General features: G+C 30.3%; 1 protein-coding gene and 1 long non-coding RNA gene across 2 annotated transcripts in view; one reads left to right on the top strand and one right to left on the bottom strand.

Annotated features, from left to right (window-relative positions):
* LOC111675227 (box A-binding factor) overlaps positions 1-13,033 on the bottom strand; it is a 52,596-nt gene extending 39,563 nt beyond the window's left edge. Inside the window, exon 1 of the mRNA XM_023435954.2 lies at positions 12,879-13,033. The gene's annotated coding sequence lies outside the window, so the exon portion shown is untranslated. The remainder of the gene's footprint in view (positions 1-12,878) is intronic.
* LOC124420079 overlaps positions 1-15,055 on the top strand; it is a 74,673-nt gene that overhangs the window by 54,427 nt on the left and 5,191 nt on the right. The window lies entirely within an intron of this gene.

Below are 15,055 nucleotides of genomic sequence, written 5' to 3'. Positions count from 1 at the left end.
TTACAAAAGTATTTTACAAGTCAAACCCCTTTTTTTGTTTGTGGAGAAGACCATTATGAATATTTAACCCCAAATTGTGTCTTAAACACTTTTATATTTTAATCCAACTGAAGTGTATTTAACACACAAAACGCATGAAACAAACAAAGCAGTACCAAAACCAAGACCAGTAAAGAGAAGTGACCCAAACCTAACAAAATGTACCAACAAACAAACAAACAAAAAAGACAAGGGTCATCCCTTAGAAAAAAAATAGAAAAGTATTGGTAATGAATAGAAAGTATTCTTTCTTTCTTTTGTGTTCAAAAAAAAAAGCAAACATATGCCGGCGACATATGAATGTCCAGTCATCGTTTATTCAAAACAAAATCATCATCATCATCAGCAGCAGCTATAGACTCTTCCAAACCTCCACAACTTTCTCTATGAAAAAAAACCCATCATAGCCACCATCAATAAATTGTTAAGGAACATTAAGCTGCTGGTGTTTTAGAATCATGAGTGAGTTCTTTTCTTTGTTATGTCCAACAGGACAATAGTGTTGCCCTAAACAATGTCTGCTTACAATCATATTGGAAAATTTGTTTTCATAATTTAAAAATTTAAACTTTTTATTTCTATTCATCATGATTGTTCTTTAAAAGGTCTGCAAATGAAGTACTTTAAATATCTGTTTACCCTCTATTAATCCTTTTCTTTTCTTTTATTCTATTTTATTTGCATTAAAACAACACTTTATTATTGTTAATACTAAATTGGTATTATATTTCTCAATTACTTAATTGATTTTGTTTTAATTTGTAATTCATAACAAATTTGTATTTTAGACTGTTTGGCTGGCCGTCTTCTTTCTCATTTTTATATTTTTTTCAATCTAAAACACCCCTTAGTTGCACATGGAGAGATTGTTGTGTTCTTTGTTGTATATGAAATAAATTTTTTATTCTTGTTGTTTGTTTGTTTTTTTAATTTAATTTTTTTATTTGCCCATAATTTCGCATTAGAATTGTCTAAACAATATTGTTTGGCAGTGTTGGCATAAAAACGCATGCCAACTAACTTTTATGATTTTAATACAGGCAAAGTTTAGGGTGTCCCTTGATCAGTTTTAATTATGAACAAAAATGTAACGAATAACAACTTAATAACTACATTTCGAACTTCAGTTCTACTTCTATTCTTGTTCAGTTCTAATTCAGTTCTAGTTCAGTTCTAATTCAGTTCTAGTTCAGTTCTAGTTCAGTTCTAGTTCAGTTCTAGTTCAGTTCTAGTTCAGTTCTAGTTTAGTTCTAGTTCAGTTCTAGTTCAGTTCTAGTTCAGTTCTAGTTCTAGTTCAGTTCTAGTTCAGTTCTAGTTCAGTTCTAGTTCAGTTCTAGTTCTAGTTCAGTTCTAGTTCAGTTCTAGTTCAGTTCTAGTTCAGTTCTAGTTCAGTTCTAGTTCTAGTTCAGTTCTAGTTCTAGTTCTAGTTCTAGTTCAGTTCTAGTTCAGTTCTAGTTCTAGTTCTAGTTCAGTTCTAGTTCAGTTCTAGTTCAGTTCTAGTTCTAGTTCAGTTTTAGTTCAGTTATAGTTCAGTTCTAGTTCAGTTCTATTTTAGTTCTAGTTCAGTTCTAGTTCTAGTTCAGTTCTAGTTCAGTTTTAGTTTAGTTCTAGTTCTAGTTCAGTTCTAGTTCAGTTCCAGTTTAGTTCTAGTTCTAGTTCAGTTCTAGTTCAGTTCTAGTTCAGTTCTAGTTCAGTTCTAGTTCAGTTCTAGTTCAGTTCTAGTTCAGTTCTAGTTCAGTTCTAGTTCAGTTCTAGTTCAGTTCTAGTTCAGTTCTAGTTCAGTTCTAGTTCAGTTCTAGTTCAGTTCTAGTTCAGTTCTAGTTCAGTTCTAGTTCAGTTCTAGTTCAGTTCTAGTTCAGTTCTAGTTCAGTTCTAGTTCAGTTCTAGTTCAGTTCTAGTTCAGTTCTAGTTCAGTTCTAGTTCAGTTCTAGTTCAGTTCTAGTTCAGTTCTAGTTCAGTTCTAGTTCTAGTTTAGTTCTAGTTCAATTCTAGTTTAGTTCTACCTCAGTTCTATTTCAGTTCTAGTTCATTTCTAGTTCAGTTCTAGTTCAGTTCTAGTTCAGTTCTAGTTCCGTTCTAGTTCTGTTTTAATTCAGTACTAGTTCAGTTCTAGATCACTTCTAGTTCAGTTCTAGTTCAGTTCTAGTTCAGTTCTAGTTCAGTTCAAGTTCAGTTCTAGTTCAGTTCTAGTTCAGTTCTAGTTCAGTTCTAGTTCAGTTCTACTTCAGTTCTACTTCAGTTCTAGTTCAGTTCTAGTTCAGTTCTAGTTCAGTTCTAGTTCAGTTTTAGTTCAGTTCTAGTTCAGTTCTAGTTCAGTTCTAGTTCAGTTCTAGTTCAGTTCTAGTTCAGTTCTAGTTCAGTTCTATTTCAGTTCTATTTCAGTTCTAGTTCAGTTCTATTTCAGTTCTAGTTCAGTTTCAGTGCAGTTCTTCTTCAGTTCTAATTTTTTGCTTCAGTCTAGTTTTTTATCTAGACTACAGTGGAACACCCTATCATTTAACCATGTATGTACTACCCATACGAGTGCAAATATATTAAATGTGAATGAACGCAAGTCACTACACTTCAACTTTAGAGGAACAGAAAAAAAACAACCAAAACAACTGTATAATAAAACAAGAAACTGCTTAAAGTTACAAAAATACATTTTTTTTATTATTTTGTTCAGTATTGTTCTCTTCTGTTATTTGTTTGTTATTTCGTTCTGGGGTCTAAAAATCCCCAGCACTTTCCGCCCTCCCGCTTTAACTGTCTTCTCAGCACATAGTTGTTGTGTAATAAACTTTATTTTTATGACGGCTTAAGCAAATTGCTTTACGACGGCTTTGGCCCAAATGCCTTATGAATGGACTTGATGCGAATTGTATGAATAGAGAACAGAATAAAATAAAAAAAAAAAATAAATAAAACTAACAACAAAGATTTATGCCATGACGTTCGTTTTCTAACGCAGAAAATGGAAATAATTTCAATAATAATTTTAGTTTTTGAAATGTTTTGTATAAAGAAAGAATTTATTTAAAAGTGACAAAACAAGAGTATTAGCAGAAAAGAAATTTAATTTTTATTAACATTTGTGTTTTTTTTTATTTATTAATCAATTAAATCAATATTTAAAAGTAATAAAAATGTTTAACGTGCAAATTAGTTAAAATATGATGAATATTATATTAGATGATTAAATAATAAGTTAAGGAAATTTTGAAAAGAATTTTTTAAAAAAAAAGTTGATGAATGGTTTAATGGAATAATATTTATAAATTAGGGAAGACATCTGTAGATGAGTAGAAGAATTTGTAAGAAATTTATTTTTATATATTAAGCAATCATAAAATTTTGGTTGCTGCAACCAAAATTTTCAAAAGTTGTTTTACTTTCAATCGTTCTTAATAAACAATTGTCAAATGTAAATAAATATGAAATTCATATTTCCAAGAATTCTTTAAAAAAAAAACTTAAAATGAAACAGAGACAATTATTAAAAAAGCCGACCGACCCAATTTGTTTAAATAAATTTTTCTGGTTCTTCTAAACAGCAGGATGCACTACTGTGTTGGGCAGGCATACAAATTGTCCTCCTGGTCACTGGTGCTTCTCATGATATGATAGAAGAAACAATAAATGTAAAATTCTACATTGTAGCAGAGACAATCAACAGCAATTTGCACATGTTTAGGTTTCCCACACACACACATATACATAGTATCCAAAAAAGTCCGTCCGTCCTTCCATCCATCCAATCCGTCTGTCCCTTAACTTTTGAAATGTCAGTATCATACAAAATATTAAAAATGAAACATACACATGGCACTTAATAAGGATTAAAAACTTTGCCTTTAAAAACCATCCGTCCGTGCTGTGGAGGGGGCAGTTTTTTATTCATATATGTATATTTTTTATTGTTATTATTAAGATTGTTCCAAATTTGTTATTTTCATTATTATTATTGCATTTTGTATTTTATTTTTTGTTTCTTTTATAACATATGTATGTACATATATTTTTTTTAATCTGCCAGTTGCAGATTTGTTGCTTGTTAAAATGTGAGAATTTGTTCGTTTAAAATTATCTTAAGAATTTCAGTTTTAACACCAGCAGCCTTTAAAACGTTATCGCCGTTGTTTTGGCGACAGTTTCGGTTAGTTAAATATCCTGTGGCGTAAAAAACCTATAAAATAGTATATTTAACTACTTCTAGTTTAAAAGTATTACCATCATTATCATATTTTTTCTTAGTTTTTAATATATAAGATAAAAATTTAGAAGTGTAAAATCATTAATGACTTTTAATTTTCTGTTTATATAATTGCAAGAGACTTTATAACACATTTTGGGTATTTAAAAAACACAAGATTTCGAAAATTAAGGCGAAGTATATTAATAAACTAATTAAGTTGAAAATACAGCACAATACTGTTTATATACCAAAAAAAAAACCTGTACTTTCTGGACAAATATTCGAGTATAGCCTAGGCCTATAAGCTACTTCGGACCATATTCTACTCTTTAGTCCGGATAATGATAAAGTTTATTCTGTAATTAAGTCGTTAGTTTTTACCATAATCCAGTTCCGTTTTAGTTCTAGTTCAGTTCTATTTCAGTTTATTTCAGTTCTATTTCAGTTCTATTTCAGTTCTAGTTCAGTTCTAGTTCAGTTCCAGTTGAGGTCTAGTTCTGTTCTAATTCTGTTCTAGTACTGTTCTAGTACTGTTCTAATTCTGTTCTAATTCTGTTCTAATTCTGTTCTAATTCTGTTCTAATTCTGTTCTAATTCTGTTCTAATTCTGTTCTAATTCTGTTCTAATTCTGTTCTAATTCTGTTCTAATTCTGTTCTAGTTCTGTTCTAGTTCTGTTCTAGTTCTGTTCTAGTTCTGTTCTAGTTCTGTTTAGTTCTGTTCTAGTTCTGTTCTAGTTCTGTTCTAGTTCTGTTCTAGTTCTGTTCTAGTTCTGTTCTAGTTCTGTTCTAGTTCTGTTCTAGTTCTGTTCTAGTTCTGTTCTAGTTCTGTTCTAGTTCTGTTCTAGTTCTGTTCTAGTTCTGTTCTAGTTCTGTTCTAGTTCTGTTCTAGTTCTGTTCTAGTTCTGTTCTAGTTCTGTTCTAGTTCTGTTCTAGTTCTGTTCTAGTTCTGTTCTAGTTCTGTTCTAGTTCTGTTCTAGTTCTGTTCTAGTTCTGTTCTAGTTCTGTTCTAGTTCTGTTCTAGTTCTGTTCTAGTTCTGTTCTAGTTCTGTTCTAGTTCTGTTCTAGTTCTGTTCTAGTTCTGTTCTAGTTCTGTTCTAGTTCTGTTCTAGTTCTGTTCTAGTTCTGTTCTAGTTCTGTTCTAGTTCTGTTCTAGTTCTGTTCTAGTTCTGTTCCTAGTTCTGTTCTAGTTCTGTTCTAGTTCTGTTCTAGTTCTGTTCTAGTTCTGTTCTAGTTCTGTTCTAGTTCTGTTCTAGTTCTGTTCTAGTTCTGTTCTAGTTCTGTTCTAGTTCTGTTCTAGTTCTGTTCTAGTTCTGTTCTAGTTCTGTTCTAGTTCTGTTCTAGTTCTGTTCTAGTTCTGTTCTAGTTCTGTTCTAGTTCTGTTCTAGTTCTGTTCTAGTTCTGTTCTAGTTCTGTTCTAGTTCTGTTCTAGTTCTGTTCTAGTTCTGTTCTAGTTCTGTTCTAGTTCTGTTCTAGTTCTGTTCTAGTTCTGTTCTAGTTCTGTTCTAGTTCTGTTCTAGTTCTGTTCTAGTTCTGTTCTAGTTCTGTTCTAGTTCTGTTCTAGTTCTGTTCTAGTTCTGTTCTAGTTCTGTTCTAGTTCTGTTCTAGTTCTGTTCTAGTTCTGTTCTAGTTCTGTTCTAGTTCTGTTCTAGTTCTGTTCTAGTTCTGTTCTAGTTCTGTTCTAGTTCTGTTCTAGTTCTGTTCTAGTTCTGTTCTAGTTCTGTTCTAGTTCTGTTCTAGTTCTGTTCTAGTTCTGTTCTAGTTCTGTTCTAGTTCTGTTCTAGTTCTGTTCTAGTTCTGTTCTAGTTCTGTTCTAGTTCTGTTCTAGTTCTGTTCTAGTTCTGTTCTAGTTCTGTTCTAGTTCTGTTCTAGTTCTGTTCTAGTTCTGTTCTGTTCTAGTTCTGTTCTAGTTCTGTTCTAGTTCTGTTCTAGTTCAGTTCTAGTTCAGTTCTAGTTCAGTTCTAGTTCAGTTCTAGTTCAGTTCTAGTTCAGTTCTAGTTCAGTTCTAGTTCAGTTCTAGTTCTGTTCTAGTTCTGCTAGTTTTTTTCTAGTTTTGTTTTAGTTCTGTTCTAGTTTTGTCCTAGTTGTGTTCTAGTTTTGTTCTAGTTCAGTTCTAGTTCTGTACTAGTTCTGTTCTAGTTTTGTTCTAGTTCTGTTCTAGTTCTGTTCTAGTTCTGTTCTAGTTCTGTTCTAGTTCTGTTCTAGTTCTGTTCTAGTTCTGTTCTAGTTCTGTTCTAGTTCTGTTCTAGTTCTGTTCTAGTTCTGTTCTAGTTCTGTTCTAGTTCTGTTCTAGTTCTGTTCTAGTTCTGTTCTAGTTCTGTTCTAATTCTGTTCTAGTTCTGTTCTAGTTCTTTTCTAGTTCTGTTCTAGTTCTGTTCTAGTTCTGTTCTAGTTCCGTTCTAGTTCTGTTCTAGTTCTGTTCTAGTTCTGTTCTAGTTCTGTTCTAGTTCTAGTTCTGTTCTAGTTCTGTTCTAGTTCTAGTTCTGTTCTAGTTCTGTTCTAGTTCTGTTCTAGTTTTTTTCTAGTTTTGTTTTAGTTCTGTTCTAGTTTTGTCCTAGTTGTGTTCTAGTTCTTTTCAAGTTCTGTTCTAGTTCTGTTTTAGTTCTGTTCTAGTTCTTTTCAAGTTCTGTTCTAGTTCTGTTTTAGTTCTGTTCTAGTTTTGTTCTAGTTCTGTTCTAGTTCTGTTCTAGTTCTTTCTAGTTCTGTTCTAGTTCTGTTCTAGTTCTGTTCTAGTTCTGTTCTAGTTCTGTTCTAGTTCTGTTCTAGTTCTGTTCTAGTTATGTTCTAGTTATGTTCTAGTTATATTCTAGTTATATTCTAGTTCTGTTCTAGTTCTGTTCTAGTTCTGTTCTAGTTCTGTTCTAGTTCTGTTCTAGTTCTGTTCTAGTTCTGTTCTAGTTCTGTTCTAGTTCTGTTCTAGTTCTGTTCTAGTTCTGTTCTAGTTCTGTTCTAGTTCTGTGCTAGTTCTGTTCTAGTTCTGTTCTAGTTCAGTTCTAGTTCTGTTCTAGTTCTGTTCTATTTCTGTTCTAGTTCTGTTGTAGTTCTTTTCTAGTTCTGTTCTAGTTTTGTTCTAGTTTTGTTCTAGTTCTGTTCTAATTCTGTTCTAGTTTTGTTCCAGTTCTCTTCTATTTCAGTTTTAGTACAGTTCTACGTCCATATAGTCTGAACTATAGGCTAGTTATAGTTTAGCCAGGTTTATATCAGGACGACGGTTTAGTTTATAGTCTTGACAATAGTATAATAGTTCATTGTCTGGACTATTAACTATTCAACATTGTGGACTACTGTCTAATCTCTAAAGTATAGTAAATTTCGAACTCTAGTCTATAGTCAAGTGTTATGTCAGGTCTAGTCTCTCGCCCGAACTATAGCCAAGTCGATAGTAATGACTTGTCTATAATATTGTTTATTTTTTACATTTTTAATGGATTCTTTATTCTGTAAGTCTTTTACTTATTCGATTTTCCTCCAAAATACTATAAAAGGATATTAATTTCACCGTTAGCTCCTCGTTAGTGTTACAGATTAACAAAACAATTAAACAACATAAGCGAACATGGCACAATATTACCACTTCCACTTTAACTATAACCACCAGGCAAAACGTTAACCAAACAATCAACCTGAACTTCTTTATTGGTTCCATAATGTCTGCCAAAGAGTTGTTGCATAAAACACACACATTGAAATTTCAAATTTTTATAAACGTGGGCTGTTGGGCAACATAATAAAATATATTTTATAAATACACATACCAAAAAACAACAAAAAATTTATATGTATATATATTTAGTTAAAGCTGAGCGTTAATAGATCTCATCGTGAAAATTTATAACTTCACAGCTAAATTACATTTTGATGCAAATGTGCTGCAGCTCTTATGGACATTCAATAAGATGATACACCACTAGTCCAACAACAGCAAGTCCCAACTTCGTTCGCACAGCAGTTGAGAGGCAGCAGCAGCAACAAATCTTTTAAGCAGTTCTGACAATGAGCCAAGAAGCGCATTTTTATGCCCACAGTAGGAGCAAATTGCCTCAAGTCACTTGACACATGAACAAATATTTTCTATATAAATGTGTTTCACATTGAATACAACAAAACAACAAAAACTACCAACAAAAAAGAGCAAAACAAAAGCCACAAAAAATGAATAAAAAAATCAAGAAAAAAACAGATCTCAAGACAAAGGAAACAAAAGCTGCTGGTCTCTAGCTCAGGTTGAGACTGACAAACAAGAATTATGATCGGCTTAGCCACATGCTGAGCCGCTTATTCGTGTTGCATTAAAGCTAAAGGCAATCAGACAGCCTGGGATGGGGATATAAACTGATCAGCCAACGGACAGACAAACAAACAGACACATGAAGAATACAGATAAACAACATGTATGTATTTTTATATAAAAAGAAACCAAACTTGTAACATAAATGTTAAAATTGTTTATTTGTTGATTATACTGTTGCTGCTGCTTGTTAGCTGCTGCTATTATTATGATCACTATTGTTCATTTCAAACTTCTTGTTGTTCCTCTATTTCTTCTTCTGTTCAGGTTTGTAACATTTTGTTTGGTTAATCGTTGGACATGTCTTAAATTAAATCGGTATATGATTTCGTTTTTCGCGCTCTTTTCATGAACAACACCACCAACAACAACAACAGCAACTGTTATAACGACAAAAAGGCCACCTAATGTTCAATAAATACAAATACTTTCACACTCGCTAACAATATCATTCTTTTCACATGAATGAATATTGATTCTCTCTTCTCTTCGCACTCTTTCTTCATTCAAGTTCTTTGCTGCAGTCTTTAGATTTTAATATGAATTTAAAAATTGATCAATTTCAAAAGACATTTGTCTAACAATAAACATAAGTGCTGGAGAGTGATAAAGAGTGTTGGATTTTAAAAAGATTTCTTTAAGAATAGAATATCAAATGTTTGTCAAATGTTTGGTTTAAAAAAGTTTAAAAGATAAAATATTAATCAATGGATTAGTGACTGTTTGTTGTGGAAAATATTTTGTAAAAGTTTATTAAACAAATTTTTAAGATAAATAAATTAATTATATTTTTATTAAATGACTTTTTCTAAATTAAATTTTTGTGAGTTTTAGATTAACCTAATTTGTAACTAAATCCATATTCTGCACTATAGTTCTACTGTCTAGCCTAGTCTAGTCTAGAGTCTAATCTGTAGTCAAGTCTATATTCTAGTATGTAATCTAGTCTATAGTTTAATCTGTAGTCTAGTATATAGTTAAGTTTATAGTATATAGTCAATTCTATAGTCGAGATTGTTACCCACAGTTTAGACCATAGTCAAGTCAATATTCCAATCTAATCTATAGTCAAGTCTATATTCTAGTCTATGGTCTAATCTATGGTCTAGTTTATGGTCTAGTCTATGGTCTAGTCTATGGTCTAGTCTATGGTCTAGTCTATGGTATAGTCTATAGTGCAGTCTATAGTCTAGTCTATGGTCTAGTCTATAGTCTAGTCTATGGCCTAGTCTAAAGTCTAGCCTATGGGCTAGTCTATGATCTAGTCTATATTCTACCATATGGTCTAGTATATTGTCTAGTCTAGTCTATAGTCGAGTCTAATGTCTAGTATACAATATAGACTTTAGTCTTTTTTAGTTTAGTCTATGGTCTAGTCTAGTCAACAGTCTAGTCACTGGTCTAGTCTATAATCTAGCCAATGGTACAGTTTAGTATACATTGTAGCCCTTAGTATATTCTATAGTCTAGTCTGTGGTCTAGTCTATGGCCTAGTTTTTAGTCTAGTTTATAGTCTATGTTCTAGTTTACGCTCTAGTCTATTGCCTAGTGTATAGTTTATTATATAGTCTAGTCTGTAGTCGATTCTATTGTTTAATATACAATCTAACCTTTAGTCTAGTCTATAGTTGAGGCTACAGTCTAGTCTACAGTCTGGTCTTAAGTCTAATCTCTGGACTAGTCTATAGTCTAGTTTATAGTGTAATCTATAGTTTAGTCTGGAGTCTAGTCTATGGTCTAGTCTAAAGTCTAGTCTATAGTCTAGTCTTAGTCTAATCTATAGTCTAGTCTGTAGTCTAGTCTAAAGTCTAGTCTATAGTCTAGTCCATAGTCTATAGTCTAGTTTATAGTCGATAGTCTAGTCTATAGTATAGTCTATAGTCTAGTATATAGTCTAGTATATAGCCTAGTCTATAGTCTAGTCATATTCTAGTCATAGTCTAGTCCATAGTGTAGTCTGTATTCTGTTCTGTAGTCTAGTATATAGTCTATTGTATATTGTCTAGTTCATTGTTTAGTATTTATTATTTTCTATAGTCTAGTTTATAGTCTAGTCTATGGTCTTGTCTATGGTCTAGTCTATAGTCCAGTCTATAGTTTAGTCTATAGTGTAGTGTATATTATTTTTTCATTCTTTATAATTATGACTGACGTGTGATTATAATTGTTAATCCTAGTCTTAAATATAAATGTTACTTTAACTATTTTTCATAGGAACTCTAAAATGACATTTCGACTCCATTGTTTTATTACAAAAAAAAACTACCCCTTTAAAAAATAGACAAAACACCTGTATTTTCTCTTTACTATCCATTTTTGATGTCACTTAAACCACCAACTCCTTGGAAAACTGCTAGTGGCCTGACATGGTGTGATGTTGTCATGAAAACGCATTTTGTTCTATGCGCTCGAGCGTGTTAAAAGACAAGAACTCCTGCAGTTATTTTGTTTATAAAAATGCTTTTAACACAAATTTATTCGAGGAATATGACAGGTCGTCGAGTCTTCTTTAAGGGTTTAAAATTGTTAATGATAATTCAATATTTTTTTTAAGGGTAGATAATGTTTGTAACGTTTAGTTTAAATTTTGTTAAACATAAGGGTAGTGGGAAGGTGTTGAAGAAGTGAAGGGGTGTTAAAGTATAAATGGAGTTATGTACTTCGAAATGTTAAAAAAAAAAATTTAACTAAAATAAAATATTTTGGTCTCTGGTCTGTAATATAGTGTAGTAAACATTCTGGATTAAAGTACTGTTTTTAGTTTTGATTGTAGTCCAGTCTATAGTCTGTAATATGGTCTGTTACCTGGTTTATATTTTGGACTATAGTCTTGTTTAAAGTAATAATTATAATCTAGTCTTGAATAAAAACTGAAAAACTGACTGTAGGCTATTCTAAAGTCTGACCAATATTGTAGTCTGTAGTCTTTACTCTAGTGTAGCTTGCAGTCTAAATTTTAGTCTAGTCCACAATCTTAACTATAGTACAGTTCACTTTCTTGAGTAACTAATATATAGTTTAAACTATTGTGTTGTCCATTTTCCTTAAACAGTATAACTGTTTACGTGTTTAGAACAAGCTATGTATAACAGTTTTTGGTTTCTATCATACAGTTTTTCCTACAGAACAAGTTATGTAGAACAGAGAGAAAGATATAGAAAGAGATTTTTCTTTTGAAAAAAGTGTGCACACCGTTTTAACTTAAGAGCACAGTGTGTATAACAGTTTTTTCTTTCGAAAATAGTCTATGTTTTTTCTTTAAACAAAATTTATGTATAAGAGATTTTTCGTTAGAGCACAGTGTGTATAACAGTTTTTGCTTTAGAAAAAAGTGTAATAGTTCTTATCTGTTTAAAGTTTTTGTGTAACACAGATGCAAAGTGATCGGTGGCGGCGCAACCATTTTTGATCAGCGATTTATTCTAAAAGGTACCGACGCTTGTGTATAACAATTTTTTATTTGCAACAAAGTTCGTTTTTTCCTTGACAGATTCTAGTTTTAAATTGGGTGTATAATAGTTTTCTTGTTTAGAAAACTTGGTATATAACAGTTTTTCTAATCGTTTGAAGTATTTCACACTGTTCTTTCTTAAAAATAAAGTGTGTATGACAAATTCTCTTTGGAAAAAATCTCTATTATACCAGATTTTTTCTGCAGAATATTTATAACAGTTTTTGCTTATTTACAGCTGATTTTTCTTTAGTATAAATTGTGTACAAATGTTCTTTCATTACAACAATGTATGTATATCAGATTTTCTTTGGAAAAATTGGTGTATAATGGGGTTGTTCTATAGAAAACATATTGTATAAGAGTTTTTGTTTATTAAAATGAAAGTATAACTGCATTTTCTTCAATAAAAAATGGAAATAAATTGTGTATAACAGTTTTTTTTAGAAAAATTAATATTCAACAGTTTTTTTTTTTCTTTAGTATAATGTTTTTTAACAGTTTTCTTTTTAAAAAAAATTTGTTTAGTTTCTTTAGGAGAAACAGTTGTTTCTTTGAAAGAAGTGTTTATAACTGTTTTCTTTTTAGAACAGTTTTTCTCTTTAAAAAAATAGTTGTATAATGGATTTTTCTTTAGAAAAATCAAAATTGTGTTTAGCTGATTTTTATTTAGATAAAGATGAGTATAGGAAGAGTATAACAGTTTTTTCCTTTTTTATTAATAAAAGATGTTGTATTACAGTTCTTCTATATACAAGTTAAAAGTATACGAGTTTTGTTCTTCGAAAAACTATTTGTATAACAGTTTCTTCTTTAGATAAATGTTTATTTACATTACCCGTTTTTCTTCAACAATTTAATATTATAACAGTTTTTTTTTTTTTCTATAACAGTTTACTATTTTATGTTAATTTGATTAACTTACGTTAAATTGTGTGACATTGCCAGCTGTATTCAAAATTTAAGTTCAACAATTTAAATTTTTGTTTATGTTTTTTTGGTTAAAATTTTCTAAAATTTATTTTCATTCACTTTCTTGTTAGCTTTAAATTAAAGTTTAGACATTTATAGCTTTTCTTTAATAAAATTTATTTTAAAATACACAAACACTTTTTGATTATAAAAAACACTAAATTGACATGTTATTTAATTTTATTAGAGACCATAAAATTTTAATACTTTTTTAAATCTGGTTAAAAAAACCGACGGCTGTTTTTTTAATAAATAAAGCAGACAGGTGTTTTATTCGTTATATTTTTTTCAAAATTATTTTGTTTATTTAATTTTTATTTTTTAAAAATTTTCCTTTTGTATTTATTTGTTTTGTTTATTATAGGGATTTTTTGTACTATTAAAAATTTTTGAATTGTTTGTGTTAGTAATTTTTAGCTTTTTTTCTTTTGTTGTTTTTCTTTTGAATATTTTTTGTTTTGCTTTATTGAGAAAAAATTTTCCATGTGATTGATATTTAGTTAGTTTTATATAATTTTGTATGTATTTATTTGTTTATCAATATATAAAGATAGTTTTTATATATAACAAGATTTTGCATAACCGATCCACTAAAAATTTTGCGTCCAAACGCGCGCGATTTCAAACAACACTAAGAAAATATGCAAACTTGACTAATAAAAATTTGTAATACAAAACAAAAAAAAAAAAAAAACAGCTGTATGTGTCATTATTTGTTTATGTGTGTAAATGTTGGTTTCAGAAAAAAAAAACACATAAAAAGGGGGGTATTGACGTGAGATCCAACAACATTGCTTTAACTCTCACACACACTTTTGAAACCAAAGAGCTAAAGAAAAAAAAAAAAAAAACACCGGCTAAGCTCCAAAACTAAGAATTAAACAAATGGTAGTGGGGCTTACAAAACAACAACAACAACCATTAAAGTCAAAATCCAGCACAGTTATTAAGATGAGATGATCTCTCCAAGAAGTAGTCAACAAACAACAAAACAACAACAACAAAAACGAAGGAGCAGTTAGTAAACAACAACAACTACAAGCAAACCAACAAATGATATTCCAATACACTTAAGAAAAAAAAAGCCCCAAAAAGCTTTAAAGCAAAAACATAGAAAATATGTAAAAAAAGAAAATGACAGGAAAATTAACTCAACTCATTTTTGGTAGATGTAGAACAAGAAAATGCAGTTGCAATTGCACAGTGACAGCAGCAACAACAACAAAGAGCAAACTGCAAGCAAAACATTCTCGCTCTTTTACTCCCGCTCACTCACTCGCTCTCTCTTTCTCTCTTTTACAAACACAACAGGTTAAGCCCTTTTATTTTACCCCAAAAAGATAAACAAACCAAACAATTTTACATTTAACTTTAAAACAAACGAGTAAAAGAGAGAAAACTATATTTATAAAACCCACCATTGGTTATTTGTTGTTGTTATACTCCAAATCTTCTTATACATAGAATAAAGTCTTTATAGAAGTGCATTTGTGTGTGTTTCATATAGTAGGCGTGGCCTTTCAATTCAAAAAGGGGGGACGTTACATTTTGTGTTTATTTCTATTTACTATGCGCAGGTTGTTGTTTGTTTTTCTTTACTCTTGTATTTTGTACTCTTCACTATGTAAATTTTCTTTACATTTACATTTCGCTTTAGTTTTTTTCTTTTATTTACAAAATATGTTAATAAGTCTGCCTTAGGTCAGTTAAGTTTTTGTTGTAATATTGATTTTTCTCTCTACTTCTCCTCTTATTTCTTTACTTGTTTTACAAATTTATTTTTTTTTCTTTCTCCGTTTTGTCATTTATATGTTTTCTAGGGCTGTTTGCATAAAGAAATAAATTAAAAAACATTTGTAAAATGTAAAAGGCGTTAATTTACAAGAGTTATATTTACCTTATTACCTGTTCTTGTTTATTTTTTCTGTATTTTATAAAAAAAATTATTTGGTTTGTTAAGAATTAGATATTTTTAAATAGTTTGTAAGAAAAACACATGTTTTTCTTAAATACAAAGTTTTTTATAGATAGATAGATAGATAGATAGATAGATAGATAGATAGATAGATAGATAGATAGATAGATAGATAGATAGATAGATAGATAGATAGATAGGTAGATAGATAGATA

The sequence above is a fragment of the Lucilia cuprina genome, chromosome 5, assembly GCF_022045245.1.
Source record: "Lucilia cuprina isolate Lc7/37 chromosome 5, ASM2204524v1, whole genome shotgun sequence".
Classification (NCBI taxonomy): Eukaryota; Metazoa; Arthropoda; class Insecta; order Diptera; family Calliphoridae; genus Lucilia; species Lucilia cuprina.
Note: the sequence above shows the minus strand (reverse complement) of the source record. Positions and strands in the feature narration are given on the sequence as shown.